At 33.0% G+C, this 17,500-nt stretch overlaps 1 long non-coding RNA gene across 1 annotated transcript in view; it reads left to right on the forward strand.

Moving 5' to 3' along the window:
* The first annotated feature begins 1,119 nt into the window (after positions 1-1,119).
* Positions 1,120-17,500, forward strand: part of LOC137621247 (uncharacterized) — a 438,969-nt gene continuing 422,588 nt past the window's right edge. The window contains exon 1 of the long non-coding RNA XR_011040192.1: positions 1,120-1,279. This is a non-coding gene — a long non-coding RNA (uncharacterized lncRNA). The remainder of the gene's footprint in view (positions 1,280-17,500) is intronic.

Raw genomic sequence — 17,500 nt, forward strand, 5'->3', positions numbered from 1 at the left:
TTAAACTGTGGAACAATTGACAAGATCTTGATAGAAGTGTCAGTAGATTTTCAACTTAGAAGATAACATAAAACAACCATTAGAATAGATATATACACTAACGCTGTTATTTTTTTTTTAAACATGTGACCCATGTTTTAATCCAAGACACTTTCAATTCTAATATATCAAAATAATTTTAGATTACATTTGTTTTAAAATTATGAACAATATAACAATCGTTAATAGCTTGTTAAACTATATAAACAAAACACCTTGAATGCAGTTGATTTTTTTTCTCGCGGTGATTTTGAGGTTCAACTTTTTACTTTTTTTAAAAAACTCGTAATTATTTGTAGTCAGAAGAGGAGGGAGGATGGTCCCTTCCAGAGCCAGAGAGGAATTTCCTTTTCGTCAATGTAATTATTTATTCATTATCACATATACATGGGATTTATATATATATAGATATATATATATATATATATATATATATATATATATATATATATATATATATATACATATATATATATATATATATATATATATATATATATATATATATATATATATATATATATATATAGTGTTTGTCTTTATAAATATACATATAGGTTTATGTATATTTGTGTGTATATGTGTATAATTATGTTTATTTATTTTTCATGTATACTGTCTATGTATGTGTGAATGTGTGTTTATTTTCATGCATGTATATGTACATACTTGTATGTGTATATTCATGTATAACAATAATAAAATAGTAACTTTGCTTTTTTTCATTTTATACACTTTTATACGCAATATGAGAATACACTGTTTTTCGAATATGATAATATTTGTATAGTGGATACAATAAGAAAAATATTAATAAAACTATAAAAATATATTTTAATTTAAGAAAGGCAGCTAGAATTGTCCCATACTTTAATGATTATGAAATAAATCAATACTAAAGGCAAACTAGATAACCAAATTACCCGTAAGACTCAAATTACTTAAAATACTATTCGGTGAACCGTTGAATTGGTAATATAACATCTTTTTAGCTGTTTTCCTTTCACTAATACAAAGAAACACTGTAATGGTAAGGTACAGTTTGTATATTGCTTTACAAAGGACTTTGAGGTCTTCGTGGGTGAAGCTACGGTCTTGGTGCGAGTTGAACTATGAGCTGTGTGGTTTTAAGTGCGCAAAAAAATTGTGTTACGTCTTAAGAATTTCACGTACCAGAATACAGGGACTTACAATTAGGACTAAGTGAATTCGTGAACTTCGTATGAAGATCAACCTAAAGGTAAGGGTTTATTCGTAGTCAAGCAAGAAGTAATTGTGAATTTACTGTGTTGTTGGCCGAAGTGGTAACGTCCCTGACTGGTGAACGTCAGACTGGGATTAGAGTCCCGCTCAGGCTCGTTAAGTTTCTTTGGTGGCTTCAACCTGGCCATCCTTATGAGCTAAGGATTGTGTGTTTGGGGGAGCCTATAGGTCTATCTGCTGAATCCTCAGCAGCCATTACCTGGCCCTCTTTGGTCCTATCTTGGATGGAGAGGGGTCTTGCGCGCTGATCATATGTACATATAGTCAATCTCTAGAGCATTGTCCTGATCGTTAGGGCAATGCCACTGTCCCTTGCCTCTGCCAATCATAAGCGGCCTTTAAACCTTTAAAATCGGATCTCATGGTTTTCCAAAATGTGGTAGGTTTTTATATCTGTCATTTGGTACAGTTAGAATTTCAATTGAGGTTATTAATAATTGAAACTTAATTTGTATATCTGGTGTTCTTTAGGAAGGTTTAAATTGCAATCTCCGGTGTGAAATATATATTAAGAGAGGATTTAAGAATTGAATTAATGCAACTGGAAATTAATGTGATCGTAATTTTCTTCGCTAGTATATAATTCCCTTAACTTATACGATGTATTCTGAACAAACATTATATGCTTTGTTAACGCGAATGTTTTAATCTGTTAATTTTGTACTGAACTGGAGAAATGAACAAACCACATAGGTTTGGATAACGCGAATTTTTTTATCTGTTAATTTTGAACAGAACTCGGGAAATGAACAAATATATAACCTTCGTTAACGCGAATTTTTTAATGTTAATTTTGTATAGAACTGAAGAAATTAACAAACATCATAAGCTTCGTTAACGAAAAATTTTTAATCTTAAAATTTTGTACAGAAAGAAATTTTAAGAAATGAAGACATAATTTAGTGTTGGTTAATTTCTCTTAAACTGCTGTAGAAAACTTATTGTATATTACAATAGTTTTGTCGGAAAAACTAAGTTTGAAATGGTTTCAGAAGTAAATTTGATTTTCGAATTATGTCAAACGTTCAAGGAATTTGTATGTATATTCAACTTATACTTTTCAAATTTATGAATTTTCCATTTACTTGTATTGAATGAAATGCATTTTTAATCTCTGTACGGTAATTATCTATCCTTGGGTCCTTCAAGCAGCATATGTGGTTAGCACAGCGACAAGAGAGCGGGGACCACATATTTGTTAACTATATCAATCTTGATTATACCATAAAAAAGTTATCCGTGCTTTCAATATGTTGAATATCTGTGAATAATAACTACACATCATATTTGCTTGATTCCATCAATCTCGATTATACCCAATAATTGTTCTCTAGTTTCAATGTGTAGGATGTCTATAAATAACTACACATCATAATTGTCCATAACAGTTTCAGGAACATTTCAAAAACCAAATCGTTAACAAATTTAGTACTTTTAATTAACTGTATAGGGTAAAATGTTTTGGTCAAAATATCCCAGGTTAAATTAATACCTATAAAGGATATAATCGATGTAATTGCTCAAAGTGGGCTATTTCACTCGGGAAATTTAGCTAAACAATATAGTTACTCGGACCTGGCCCTGAATTCATAAACAAACTGTTCGTGGTGCTGTTTCGGTATTCTATCTCATTTATGGCGTGATCTCGGAAATTATTCTTTTGCTTTGGTATACGATCTCGATATTTTTAATAGGTAAAATAAAAAAAAGACTAATAAAAAATCTAATGGTTCTTGCTTCGCCGTGCGCTCGCGTATATTCGATGTTTTAATAGGTAAAATAAACAAGAATAATAGAAAACCTAATGATTCTTGCTTTGTCGTGCGCTCGCTTCGCTCGCAAAAAATTAAATCGAGCTCCGTTAAAACTTTGCATCAAAAAAAAACGGTAATTGTCTGGCAACATTTATTCCAGGATTTTTAAAGTTTTAAAAACGGATATATTACTTACTTACTTTATTTACTTTGATGGCTGCTTTCCCGGTCCCATACAGCAAGGGAACCTCTCTCTACTGGACCTCCACTGTCGTTTTACCTTGTTAGTTCAGAGAAATAAAAGTTTCATATCTCGTATTGTTCATTTACTGTTAAATCCTCACTGTCAAAAGACTCGTGAAATAAGTCTTCAGTTTCCTCTTGAAAGCCTTAATGTCTTCAATCATTCGAATGTTTCGTGGGAGCTTATTATATAGTTTCGGGGCCGCATATTTTAAAGGCTCTGGAGCCCAAAGTAGAAATAAATCTAGGTTTTATGGTCACCAACCCGTAAAAGGTAATAACAAAGTTAGGTAAAATTACGGTCGTCTGTTTATATTTTTTACGGAGAATTTTCAGTTAAAATTACGGTTGTCTAACAGTGTGGCAAGTGGTAATGTTGAGCTGCGCACGCTAACATCAATGATTATTATTTCTTAGATGATTATTCCCGGTATATATTAATTTTTTTATTATATTTAATGGTTCTTGCTTCGCAACAATCTGGTAAGATCGCATACCAAAGCAGAAACAAGACTTGTAAGATCGTATACCAAAATAGTACCCAGTTTGCGTATTGTCATTGCTATTTTTATCCATTTTTATGCATTAACTTGTTCGATTTAAACTTCATATGTAGTTCTTCTGGTAGACATAATTGCTTTATCTTGGTGTTTCCTTTATTCAGTTTTGTACGAGACTTAGATGATGTGGTTAATGCCCTTCGTCTGTGTTATCTGTTTAGAAAAGTCCCTTGCGTAATTTCCAAAGAAAAGGGTGTTAAGATTCTTGGAGATTTAACCAATGATCATCACGGAGAGATGAGAGGTAGAGAGAGCGGGGGGGGGGGGAGGTAGAGAGGTAGGGAGAGGAAGAGAGCCGAGAGATAATAATAGGGAGAGGGGAAGAGGGAGACCTATTTTTTACAACAGAGAGAGAGAGAGAGAGAGAGAGAGAGAGAGAGAGAGAGAGAGAGAGAGAGAGAGAGATAGGACGTGGGAACTCAGAGGAGAGGAAGTGTGAGAACTTTTTTACTGAGAGAGAGAGAGAGAGAGAGAGAGAGAGAGAGAGAGAGAGAGAGAGAGAGAGAGAGATAGGACGTGGGAACTCAACAGAGGAGAGGAAGTGTGAGAACTTTTTTACTGAGAGAGAGAGAGAGAGAGAGAGAGAGAGAGAGAGAGAGAGAGAGAGAGAGAGAGAGAGAGAGAGAGAGAGAGAGATAGGACGTGGGAACTCAACAGAGGAGAGGAAGTGTGAGAACTTTTTTACTGAGAGAGAGAGAGAGAGAGAGAGAGAGAGAGAGAGAGAGAGAGAGAGAGAGAGAGAGAATATATATTTCTAGAATTAGAGGAAGAGGGAGAGCTCGTGAGAGAGAGAGAGCTCGGGAGAGGATGAACTGAAGAGAGGGAATAGAACTATTTTGTTAGACCTCGAGAGAAGTCGAGAGGGGAACTTAGAGAGGGAGTAGGAGAACTATTTTGAGAGAGTGAGAGTATTAAGAGAGAGAAATTATTCTTCTAGAATTGGAGGTCGAGGGAGAACTCGAGAAAGGGAAATGTGAGTACTATTTTGCCAGAGTTCGAGAGAGGTGAGTGGAAACTCGGAAGAGAGGGAGTGGAAGAACTATTTTGAGAGAGAGAGAGAGAGAGAGAGAGAGAGAGAGAGAGGAGAGAGAGAGAGAGAGAGAGAGGGGGGGGAGGGAAGATATGAAGAAAATCTCCACTTCAAAGTCGTGGAAAAAAAACCTGAATATTTTGCCCCACTTTCTGACCTGTTCATGAGTCCAAAGATGGAATTAAATTTTTTTCACACTTATGGGATAAGATGGATGTTCTAATGGCTTTTGGACCTTAATGTAAGCTACGGCCCGTTTTTTTATTTGTTGAATTATATCTAAGAGGGAAATAAAAAGTAATATGAGAAAATAGGATATTATGTGGTTTCGGGAAAATTGTGCTATATTAAGGTAGTTTATTAGTTTTTTTGTAATATATTACCGGTCATACGTAATTCTTAATTCTTATGTTTTTATTTAATATGTTTATTTCCTTTTTTACTTGTTGAATTTTGCGTGAAAGTGATATATAAAGTAATATGAGTAAAGAGGATATTGGGTGGTTTCGGGAAAATTGTGGCGTAAAAAAAAAATTTATATTGGTTTTTATATATTACCCTGTATACGTAACTCTTTATTCTTGTTGTTTGCTTTATATATTTTTTATTTCCTTTTTTTTCATTTGTGGAATTCTGTATATAAAGGAAGTATGAAGTAAAATAAACCAGGATATTGGGTAGTTTCGGAGAGAGTATTAAAGTGCCAAAAAAACTAATTCTTGTTTTTGGTGTTTTTAGTTTTAAAAATCTCCTGCACTAATATTAAATTATGAAACTTGTTTATTCTTATTTTTTTCATGTTGTATATTACTGTTATTTTTGGACATGTTTTCTTTAGTGTTTACATTTTCACTTAATTGTTCTTTGAACAGTAGAAACTACAATCTCTCTCTCTCTCTCTCTCTCTCTCTCTCTCTCTCTCTCTCTCTCTCTCTCTCTCTCTCTCTCTCCTCAGTACAGAGGTACGGTACAAACTGGAATTGAAAAGGTACAAAACCACTTAATGTGGTAATTTCTTTACATACAAAATAGAAAATACTTAGAATAGACTTCCATCGGATGTAGTAAACAGTGACATGGTAAACTAGTTTAAGAATAAAGTTAAACAAGATCATAAGAACTATCTAAATGCTTAAACTAAATTGCTTTACCAAAGAGCAAATGGAGTCTCCGCGGATGGACATCCAAATCCTTGTATCTCTCTCTCTCTCTCTCTCTCTCTCTCTCTCTCTCTCTCTCTCTCTCCAACATCTAGTTCTGAATTTTAAACTTCCCCGCTCGGAATAAAAGGACTAAAATATCCAGCTCCCAATATTTACTCGGTGAGAGAAGCGTTACCCCAAGATGGGGCTTTCATTGTTCTGTCCAAACCCTCTTTTCAAGACCCAGGGAGATGTGTCGGATTTGCCATTAAGACGCTACGCTCTCTGCAGATTGAAAACCATACGGTTACTAACGATTTATTATTGATAAAATATCATCATTAGATGTTGATATTGTTGCTGTTGGTTTTTATTTGTTAGTTGTTTCTGCTGATTATTGTTGTTGTTTCTAGTGGTGTTACTGTTTCTATTGCTTGTTGTTGTTTCTGCTGGTTGTTAATGTTGTTGTTTATGTTAGTTATTGTTGCTGTTTCTGTTGTTGTTTAGTGTTGTTGTTGTTTTTGTTGTTGTTATATCAGTTTATTATTGTTGCCCTATTGGCTGTTGTTGTTGTTCAGTGTAGTTGTTTCTGTTGGTTTTTGTTGTTGCTGTGTCTGTCGTTGTTGTTGTTGTTTAGTGTTGTTGTTTCTGTTGTTTATTGTTTTTGCTGTTTCTGTTGGTTATTGTTGTTTAATGTTGTTGTTTCTGGTGGTTATTGTTGTTGCCGTTTCTGTTGTTGTTTAATGTTGTTGTTTTTATTGGTTATTGTTGTTGCTGTTTTTGTTGGTTGTTGTTGTTTAGTGTTGGGGTTTCTGTTGGTTATTGTTGGTGCTGTTTCTGTAGGTTGTTGTTTAGTGTTATTTCAGTTGGTTATTGTTGTTTAGTGTTGTTTCTGTTGGTTATTGTTATTGCTGTTTCTGTTGTTGTTTAGTGTAGTTGTTTCTGGTGGTTATTGTTGTTGCTGTCTGTTGTTGTTGTTGTTTAGTGTTGGGGTTTCTGTTGGTTATTGCTGTTTAGTGTTTCTGTTGGTGGTTGTTGTTGCTGTTTAGTGTTGTTGTTTCTGTTAGTTAATGTTTCTGTTAGTTATTGTCGTTGCTGTTTGTGTTGGTTATTGTTGTTAAGTGTTCTTGTTTCTGTTCGTTGTTATTGTTGCTGTTTCTGTTGGTTGTTGTTGTTTACGTTTTTTTCTGTTGGTTATTGTTGTTCCTGTTTCTGTTGGTTGTTGTTGTTTGGTGTTTTTTTTATTCTGTTGGTTATTGTGGTTGCTGTTTCTGTTGGTTGTTGTTGTTTAGTGTTGTTTCTTTTTTGTTGGTTATTGTGGTTGCTGTTTCTGTTGGTTGTTGTTTAGTGGTTTTTTTTGTTGGTTATTGTGGTAGTTGTTTCTGTTGGTTGTTGTTTAGTGTTGTTTTTTTCTGTTAGTTATTGTTGTTGTTTCTGTTGGTTGTTGTTTAGTCTTAGTTTTTTTTAGTTATTGTGGTTCCTGTTTCTGTTGGTTGTTGTTGTTTGGTGTTTTATTCTGTTGGTTGTTGTTGTTTGGTGTTTTATTCTGTTGGTTATTGTGGTTGCTGTTTCTGTTGGTTGTTGTTGTTGTGTTGTTTTTTCTGTTGGTTAATGTTGTTGCTGTTTCTGTTGGTTGTTGTTGTTGTGTTGTTTTTTCTATTGGTTATTGTTGTTGCTGTTTCTGTTGGTTGTTGTTGTTGTGTTGTTTTTTTCTGTTGGTTATTGTTGTTGCTGTTTCTGTTGGTTGTTGTTGTTGTTATTTTTTCTGTTGGTTATTGTTGTTGTTTCTGTTGGTTGTTGTTTAGTGTTTTTTTTCTGTTGGTTATTGTTGTTTCTGTTGGTTGTTGTTTAGTGTTTTTTCTGTTGGTTATTGTTGTTGTTTATGTTGGTTGTTGATTAGTGTTGTTTTTTTTGTTGGTTACTGTGGTTGCTGTTTCTGTTGGTTGTTGTTTAGTGTTGTTTTTTCTGTTGGTTATTGTTGTAGTTTCTGTTAGTTGTTGTTTAGTGTTGTATTTTTCTGTTGGTTATTGTTGTTGTTTCTGTTGGTTGTTGTTTAGTCTTGTTTTTTTTAGTTATTGTGGTTGCTGTTTCTGTTGGTTGTTGTTGTTTGGTGTTTTATTCTGTTGGTTATTGTGGTTGCTGTTTCTGTTGGTTGTTGTTGTTGTGTTGTTTTTTCTGTTGGTTATTGTTGTTGCTGTTTCTGTTGGTTGTTGTTGTTGTGTTGTTTTTTCTGTTGGTTATTGTTGTTGCTGTTTCTGTTGGTTGTTGTTGTTGTGTTGTTTTTTCTGTTGGTTATTGTTGTTGCTGTTTCTGTTGGTTGTTGTTGTTGTGTTTTTTTTTCTGTTGGTTATTGTTGTTGTTTCTGTTGGTTGTTGTTTAGTGTTTTTTCTGTTGGTTATTGTTGTTGTTTCTGTTGGTTGTTGATTAGTGTTGTTTTTTTTGTTGGTTACTGTGGTTGCTGTTTCTGTTGGTTGTTGTTTAGTGTTGTTTTTTTCTGTTGGTTATTGTTGTAGTTTCTGTTGGTTGTTGTTACTGTTGTATTTTTCTGTTGGTTATTTTGTTTCTGTTGGTTATTGTTGTTTCTGTTGGTTGTTGTTTAGTGTTTTTTTTCTGTTGGGTATTGTTGTTGTTTCTGTTGTTTGGTGTTGTTTTTTTCTGTTGGTTATTGTTGTTGTTTCTGTTGGTTGTTGTTTAGTGTTGTTTTTCTTTTGGTTATTGTTGTTGTTTCTGTTGGTTGTTGTTGTTTTTTTGTTGGTTATTGTGGTTGCTGTTTCTGTTGGTTGTTGTTTAGTGTTTTTTTTCTGTTGGTTATTGTTGTTGTTTCTGCTGGTTGTTGTTTAGTGTTGTTTTTTTCTGTTGGTTATTGTTGTTTTTTCTGTTGGTTGTTGTTTAGTGTTTTTTTCTGCTGGTCATTGTTGTTTTTTCTGTTGGTTGTTGTTTAGTGTTGTTTTTACTCTTGGTTATTGTTGCTGTTTTTGTTGGTTGTTGTTTAGTGTTGTTTTTTTCTGTTGGTTATTGTGGTTGCTGTCTCTGTTGGTTGTTGTTTAGTGTTGTTTTTTTTCTGTTGGTTATTGTTGTTGCTGTTTCTGTTGGTTATTGTTGTTGCAGATTCTGTTGGTGGTTGTTCTTTAGTGTTGTTTTTTCTGTTGGTTATTGTGGTTGCTGATTCTGTTGGTGGTTGTTGTTTAGTGGTGTTTTTCTGTTATTGTTGTTGCTGTTTCTGTTGGTTGTTGTTTAGTGTTGTTGTTTTTTCTGTTGGTTATTGTTGTTGCTGTTTCTGTTGGTTGTTGTGTTTTTTTTCTGTTGGTTATTGTTGTTGCTGTTTCTTTTGGTTGTTGTTGTTTAGTGTTGTTATTTCTGTTGATTATTGTGGTTCCTGTTTCTGTTCGTGGTTGTTAGCATTGTTGTTTCTGTTAGGTATTATTGTTGTTGTTTCTGTTAGTTGTTGTTGTTTAGTGTTGTTGTTTTTTATGGTTGTTGTTGCTGTTTCTGTTGGTTGTTGTTCAGTGTTGTTGTTTCTATTGGTTGTTTTTATAGTTTTTGTTTCTGTGGATTGCTGTTGCTTCTGTTTTAGTTTATTGATGTTACTGTTTCTGTTCGTTGTTGTTTAGTGTTGCTGTTTCTATTGGTTATTGTTTTTGTTTCTATTGGTTATTGTTGTCTTTCTCCTGGTTATTTTTCTTGTAGTTTCTGTTTGTTATTGTTGTTGCTATTCTGCTGGTGGTTGTTTTTATTGGTTAGTGTTGTTGGTTTTGCTGGTGGCTGTTGTTGTTCTTGTGGTTTTAGTTAATTAATGTTGCTGTTTCTGTTGGTTGTTGTTGCTGTTGGTTAGTGTCTTGGTTTCTGTTGGTTATTGTTGTTGTTTCTGTTGGCTAGTAGTGTTGCTTCTTGTTAGCTGTTGTTGTTGTTTTTGTTGTGTTAGTGTTTGCTTTTATTGATGTTGTATGTTGTTGTTGGTTTCTGTTCCTGTTTATGTTGTTGTTGTTGTTATTTCTGTTGGTTGTTTCTCTTTCCATTGGTTTATGTTGCTGTTTGTGTAAGTGGTTGTTGCTGTTCCCGATGGTTGTTGTTGCTGTTTATGTCGGTTGTTGTTCCTGTTGGTTATTGTTGTTTTTTTCTGTTGGTTAGTATTGCAATTTTTGTTGGCTAGTGTTGCTGTTTCTGTTGGTTGTTGCTTTTGTTGTTCCTGTTGGTTGTTCTCCCTTCTGTTGGTTTTGGTCTCTGTTGGTTGTTCTCCCTTCTGTTGGTGCTGGTTTCTGTTGGTTGTTCTCCCTTTTGTTGGTTTGGGTTTCTGGCTATAGTTGCTGTTGTTTCAGTTGATTAATATCACTATCATTATTTCTTTTGCTGTTGGCTACTGTCATTTAATATTGGTTATTATTAAGAATATGTTCAATATTATCATCAAAGGTCTTGCTTTGGTATTTATGTTCATTGCCTTAACTATATTCTTATCAAAACTATGTGTATTGTTATAGTCTCCCTTGGTTTAACATTTGTGTGGACGCTCCAGTTACGTGATAGCGAGAGGTGAATTGTATGCAACTAACTTTATTTCAACTGATCATCGGTTTATATACAAGCCATTCCAAGTAATAACAGCATAAAAATTCAAACTTAATGATTCGTGAAAATACTGGCTTAAAGAGGTTTTCAGTGCGAGGGGAGAGCGATATCGATATAGGTGAGGTGAATGCAATTAACTTTATTTCAACGGATCACGAGTTTATATGCAAGCCGTTCCAAGCAAGATTCGTGAAAATACTGGCTTAAAGAGTTTCTGTGTAAGGGAGAGTGATATCATTATGACGAGGTGAATGCAAATAACTTTATTTTAACGGATGATGAGTTTATATACAAGCAGTTCCAAGTAAGAACGGCCCAAAAAACTTAATGATTCATGAAAATTCAGGCTTAAACAGATTATCAGTGCAAGGGGAAAGCGATATAGATGTAGTTAGCGCACAAGTGTGTATGATACATGCGAGGTACACATTTTAATATTATTTTGAATATCGAAAGCTTTATATATAAATCCCCATGTTACTGATGTAACAAATTCTGTATTGATCAAACTCTTATATTATTGAAAAACAAAACTGGTCAGGATAACAACTGTTTAGAATATGCATAGGATAACGAGGCTATTTTTATTTGGGTTGGAGAAGGTAATCCTCGTATCAATTGGACAGGCACTGAAAACTGGTTTATTCAAATATTATGTTGGAAATGATCAAAATTGATTCTATATTTAGAATAGTTTGGAAATATACTATTGATATCGGCATGGGAGGGTTAAATCTGTTTTTTTAACGCAATAGAAAAGATTTCGACGTATTCTATCTTTCCTATATAAAAGTCTCTCTGTCTTTCTGTCTGTCTGTGTATTTGTAATTTTGACAAGGCCGATCAACGTGGCAGGAAAGAAATGTGTGTACATATGTATATGTATATGTATATATGTATGTACATAAGTATATATGTATGTACATAAGTATATATGTATGTACATAAGTATATATGTATGTACATAAGTATATATGTATGTACATAAGTATATGTGTATGTACATATGTAAGTATATATGTATGTACATATGTATGTATATATGTATGTACATATGTATATATGTATATATATACACACATATGTAAATATATATATATATATATATATATATATATATATATATATATATATATATATATATATATATATATATTAAAAATGTATATATTTATTATATATATATGTGTGTGTATATATGTATTAACAAACTACTCGGTTTCTCCCTCTCCTCGTTCTTCTGGTAGGGGGGATAGTGAGTAGCCATACCCTGGTGAGAGGGGTTGTAGTTAGGAAAAGGGGAGGGTTATAGTTAATACCCTGGTGAGAGGGGTTATAGTTGGTACAATGGAGAGGGAGTGAGAGGGCTTGAATCTGTGTACGTGTGTACGTATCTGTTTAAACATTTACCCGTAATTTATGACGGGTCGCGTACTCTAGTAATTCATAGTAACAAACCCTTAATTCGCATTTAATTCTCTTTGACTTCCAAAGTATGAGAAATTACCTAGAATTGCCTTGATATAACATATCAGATTATACAAACATATCTGAAAAAAAGTATATTTCCAATTCCCCTCTCTGCTTTAATATCTGGGAAATAATTTCAAAACTCAAAATATAATATTTCCATTGGTATGTTATTTCAATTTCCGTTTTGTTAATTCATGCATGGAATAACTCCAATTCCGGATAATGATAAATGATATTTGTCAAATAAACTATTATTCCAAAGTGCTGGAAAACAATTTAAAGTGCCTGATGTACAATAGTTTAGCTTATGCATATTTTTGCCCGAAAATATTATGGAAAGTTTGCTGAAGACCTGACTTGTAATTCTAAACGGTATGTATTTTACGTAACTTATATCATAATCATTTTTGATTATTATTATTATTATTATTATTATTATTATTATTATTATTATTATTATTATTATTATTGTTATGATTATTTTATTATTGAATTTTTTTATTTCTATTACTTTTATTTTTATTATTTTTATTTTGTATTATTTTTACTTTTTTAAATTTTTATTTATTTTTTTATTATTATTATTATTTTTTATTATTATTGTTATTATTATTATTATTATTATTATTATTATTATTATTATTAGCTAAGGCCTAGAAGCGCGAAGTATAGGATGATGAATGGGGAAGTATTGATTTAAAAGCTCAAGAGGAGAAGACTGGCGAAATCTCACCGAGGCCCTTTGCGGCAATAGGCGTGGGAAGAGATGATGAGAATGATGATGGTGATGATGATGAAGATAATGATGATGAAGATAATGATGATGATGATGATACAACCCCAGTCGAAAAAGGAAGATTATATAAGCCCATGAACTCCAACAGGAAAAAATAGCCCAGTGAGGAAAGAAAATAAGGAAATAAATAAACGATATGAGAAATAATGAAAATTAGAATAAAATATTCTAAAAACAGTAACAATATCAAAACAGATATTTCATATATTAACTATAAAAAAGGCTGTTCAACTTGATACATTTGCTGCGAGTTTAAACTTTTGAAGTTCTACCGATTCAACTACCCGATTAGGAAAATCATTCCACAACTTGTCACAGCTGGAATAAAACTTCTCGAATACTGTGTAGTATTGAGCCTCATAATGGGGAATTCTGGCTATTAGAATTAATGTATATTGACTTGAATGATAAATAATTTTGTCATACGAAGCTAAATTTAGCAGAAATTAACTGCAAAGGTATCCAATTAATTTGGAACTACATAATTATCGTTAGTTGAAAATAAACTACACAATTTAGTACAGAATGACTCTTTAACTGGGCATTCGCTTACTGTCTTTTCATCATTATTATTATTATTTGCAAAGCTACAACCTTAGTTGCAAAAGCAGGATGCTATATCCCAGGGGCCCCGAAAGGGAAAATAGACCAGTGAGGATAGGAAACGAGGAAAAATGAAATATTTTAAGAACAGTAACAACATTGAAATAAATATTTCCTATATACAGTATAAAAAAATTAAACACGAGGAAGAGAAAATAAATAGCATTGTGTGCTCTAGTGTACCCTCAAGCAAGAGAACTCTTAACCCAGGACACTGTAAGACCATGGTACAGAGGCTATGGCACTAAATAAGACTAGAGAACAGTTGTTTGAATTTGTAGTGTCCTTCTCCTAGAAGAGCTGCTTGCCATTGCTAAAGTCTCTCCTCTACCCTTACCAAGAGGAAAGTAGCCACTGAACAATTACAATACAGTAATTAACCACTTAGGAGAAGAAGAATAGTTTTAATGTCCAGAAGGTCCTGCTTCAAAGAACAATCCAGTCTCTATTTAAAGTAGACTTAATGTTCAAAATTGTTTTCGTTCGCAAACTGTTTTTCGTTCTCGAACTGTTATTAGTTATTTTCAAACTTCCACTGAAAGAGTTCCTTCTTCTTGGACGCTGTGGGTTGGTAACCATTGATACAAGAGAATAGGTGTTTACATAAATAAGGGTTCGTAAGACTGAATGGAAATCAAATGTATGTATGTATACAAATTAGTAGGTATTTGTCAAGATATTAAGTAAATATAAATGAAAAACCAATACCAAAAGTATCTGAATTAGTGTATGTATATGTGTATCTCTTATGTATGTATACAAAGGCGTAGGTGTTTTAACAAAAGGATAGGTGTTGAATAAACTAATTTGTAATTTTGAATTAAAGTACAATACCGGAATTGTCTTTGAATTCTTGTATGTATGTTTGTCTGTTACTTAACGAATACCAACCCAGCCTTTTGCAAAACTGTAAAATACAATAAGTTACATTTTATATAAAATATGATTTATCATAGTGGTTGATGTCGTATCGTCCCTGACTGGTGAACGCCAGACTGGGGTTTGAGTCCCGCTCACACTCGTTAGTTTCTTTGGTCGCTTCAACCTCACCATTCTTGTGAACTACGGATCGGGAGTCTGAGGGAGCCTATAGATCTACCTGCTGAGTCATCAGCAGCCATTGCCTGGCCCTCTTGGTCCTAGCTTGGGTGGAGAAGGTGCATGGGCGCTGATCATATGTATATATGGTCAGTTTCTAGGGCAATGTCAGTCCCGTGGTTTTCACATTCATGAGCGGCCTTTTAAACCTTTAAACGACCATATATACTTATGATCAGCGCCCAATCCCCCTATCCTTCAAGAAATGACCAGGGAGTGCCAGACTATGGCTGCTGATGACTCAGCAGGTAGACCTATATGCTCTCCCAATCCTTAGCTCACAAGGTCGGTGAGGTTGTAAACACTAAAGGAAGCTATCGAGCTTCAGCGGGTCCACAACTCCCGTCCGCAAGGTTGCAAGGCAGGGGGGTTTTTAGGAAGTAATTTCCAGAAGTTAAAACAAAGTAAAACTAGAGGGGCACTCGGTAGAGCGCAGACCTCCGTCGCGGCTGTTTACTTCTCTACCTTTTGCGCGACCATGACCTTTGACCTTAACATGTATTAATTGGCGTGGATTTTCTTACACTCAAATATGAACCAAGTTTGAAGTCTCTGTGACAATGATGTTGAAACTTATGTCTGATTACGTGAATTGGAAAATTTTCTTGACCTTAACCTTGACCTTTTGACCTTCAAAAGTTTAATAATTTCCAGCATTTTACATAGCGGTTAATCCCTGCAAGTTTCATTACCTTGCGATTATAATCGTGGCCAGAAAGCTTTTCAGAAACAAACTCGCAAACAAGGGATAAAACATAACCTCCTTCCAACTTCTTTGGGAGGTTAAGATAATTAAGATTTTTAAAAATCTATATTTAATCAAATACTTCGTTCACTCACCCTTACCTCCAGTAGCAATATACGCTAAATTAAAAGGTTGATTTTTTTTTTTCTGGATAGCCACTTTATAGACAAAACATTCTGCCTTTATAAAAATGGGAGAAACACACACACTCTCTCTCTCTCTCTCTCTCTCTCTCTCTCTCTCTCTCTCTCTCTCTCTCTCTCTCTCTCTCTCTCTCTCTCTCTGTGAATGTTCCATGGTAGAGATTAGGACATTTCTTTGACTAGAATTTTAGAATTTGTTTTCTAGCGAGATCACGTAAATGTAGAGAAACAAAAAATTTACTGGAAAAATACTGAAAATTTATTTTGGATATATACGTTTCAGAGTAAGTTGAATCTGTGAATATGGAACGCTGAAAATTACCAGAAAAATGTAATATATTTTCCTAATGAAATCAAGCACTGAAATTTACCATAAAAATTAAAAGATAATTTTTTAATGAATTCGAACGCTGAAAATTACAAAAATATAAAATCTTATTTTTATAGTAAAATCGAAAACTGGAAATTAAAAAAAAAAAAAGATTAAAATTAACCTTATGAAATTTTATTCTGAATATTATGAAAAATATTAAATGTTTTAAAATGTTTTAATCAAATTTCTTCCTGAAAATTATATAAAAAAACCTTGAAATATTCTTAAATATTGATAGGATAGATTACACTGAAATTAAAGTTTGGTATTAATTTCATGATAAAAAAAATATATATAAAAGTAGGTTTTCTATAAAAAAATAGAAAATTTAAAGCAAATTGCAGTATACGTTAAAATATAATTAGGGAAAATCAAAATTGTATCTATAGTATATTAAAACAAAGGAAGTTCAAAAGATGAAATTATCATAAGTAGCAATATGTTGGTATCTTCATCATCCTCGTCATCTCCTCCTACTCCCATTGACGCAAAGGGTCCCGGTTAGATTTCGCCAGTCATCTCTCGCCACTCATAATCTCCGATTTCACGTTTCATAATCCTCAGCCATGTAGGCCTGTGTCTTCCAGCTCTTCTATTGCCTTCTTGAGCCCAATTAAATGTTTGGTGAACTAATCTCTCTTGGGGAGTGCAAAGAGCATGACCAAACCATCTCCATCTACCCCTCACCATGATCTCATACACATATGGCACTCGTGTAATCTCTTATAGTTTCAGTTTACTATTTATATGTGCTGTTCTACCTTTTCCAGAAATGTCAAATAAATCCTTAATTTTATTAATTTATTGATATGAAAAAGTTTTTTATTTGTGTTGGAATTTTATATTATTTGGAGTCCTGCAAATCTTGCCTTGCTTTACACTTATTAGTAATAATTCTAATTAGTAATAATTCTAATCGGTAGTATCTCTCTCTCTCTCTCTCTCTCTCTCTCTCTCTCTCCTCTCTCTCTCTCTCTCTCTCTCTCTCTCTCTCTCTCTCTCTCTCTCTCTCTCTCTCTCTCACAGGAAACTCTATTTATTCTTTCAAATTAAAATTTTCTTCAAACATGATTTTGCTTATAATTTAAATATGAACCAATTGCTTGAAGAGCAAAAAAAAAAAATAATTGATATCAGAACTTCATACTTGACATTTGAATAATATTCTAACTTATCATGATTTTCACTGAATTGATGATAAATACTTAAATATGAAATAAAATTTTTACAACGTTACGAGATAGTCATCGAAAATTGGAAATAAAATTTTCCAACAGATATACTTGATGATTTAAATAAATTTTATAATATTAAAACAGAAATTTATAATGCTACGAAATAATCCTCAAAAATTGGACCACAATGTACAATTTTTACTGTTTCTCCCCAATTACATTTTCGTTTCTTCCTGTATAATTTCAAATTAATTAGCGATAAATACTTAAACTATGAACTAAAATTTTCTATGGAAATAGTTGACACTTCAAAATAAATTTATTTAAAACAGAAATTTACAATGCTACGAAATAGTCCTCGAAAATTGGACAACAATATACTATTTTTTAATATTTCTCTCCCATTACATAAGCGTTTCTTCCTGTATAATTTCAAATGAATTAACAATAGATACTTTCATATGATATAAACATTTCTTAGAGATATGTGTGACTAT

Source organism: Palaemon carinicauda, chromosome 27, assembly GCF_036898095.1.
Source record: "Palaemon carinicauda isolate YSFRI2023 chromosome 27, ASM3689809v2, whole genome shotgun sequence".
NCBI lineage: Eukaryota > Metazoa > Arthropoda > Malacostraca > Decapoda > Palaemonidae > Palaemon > Palaemon carinicauda.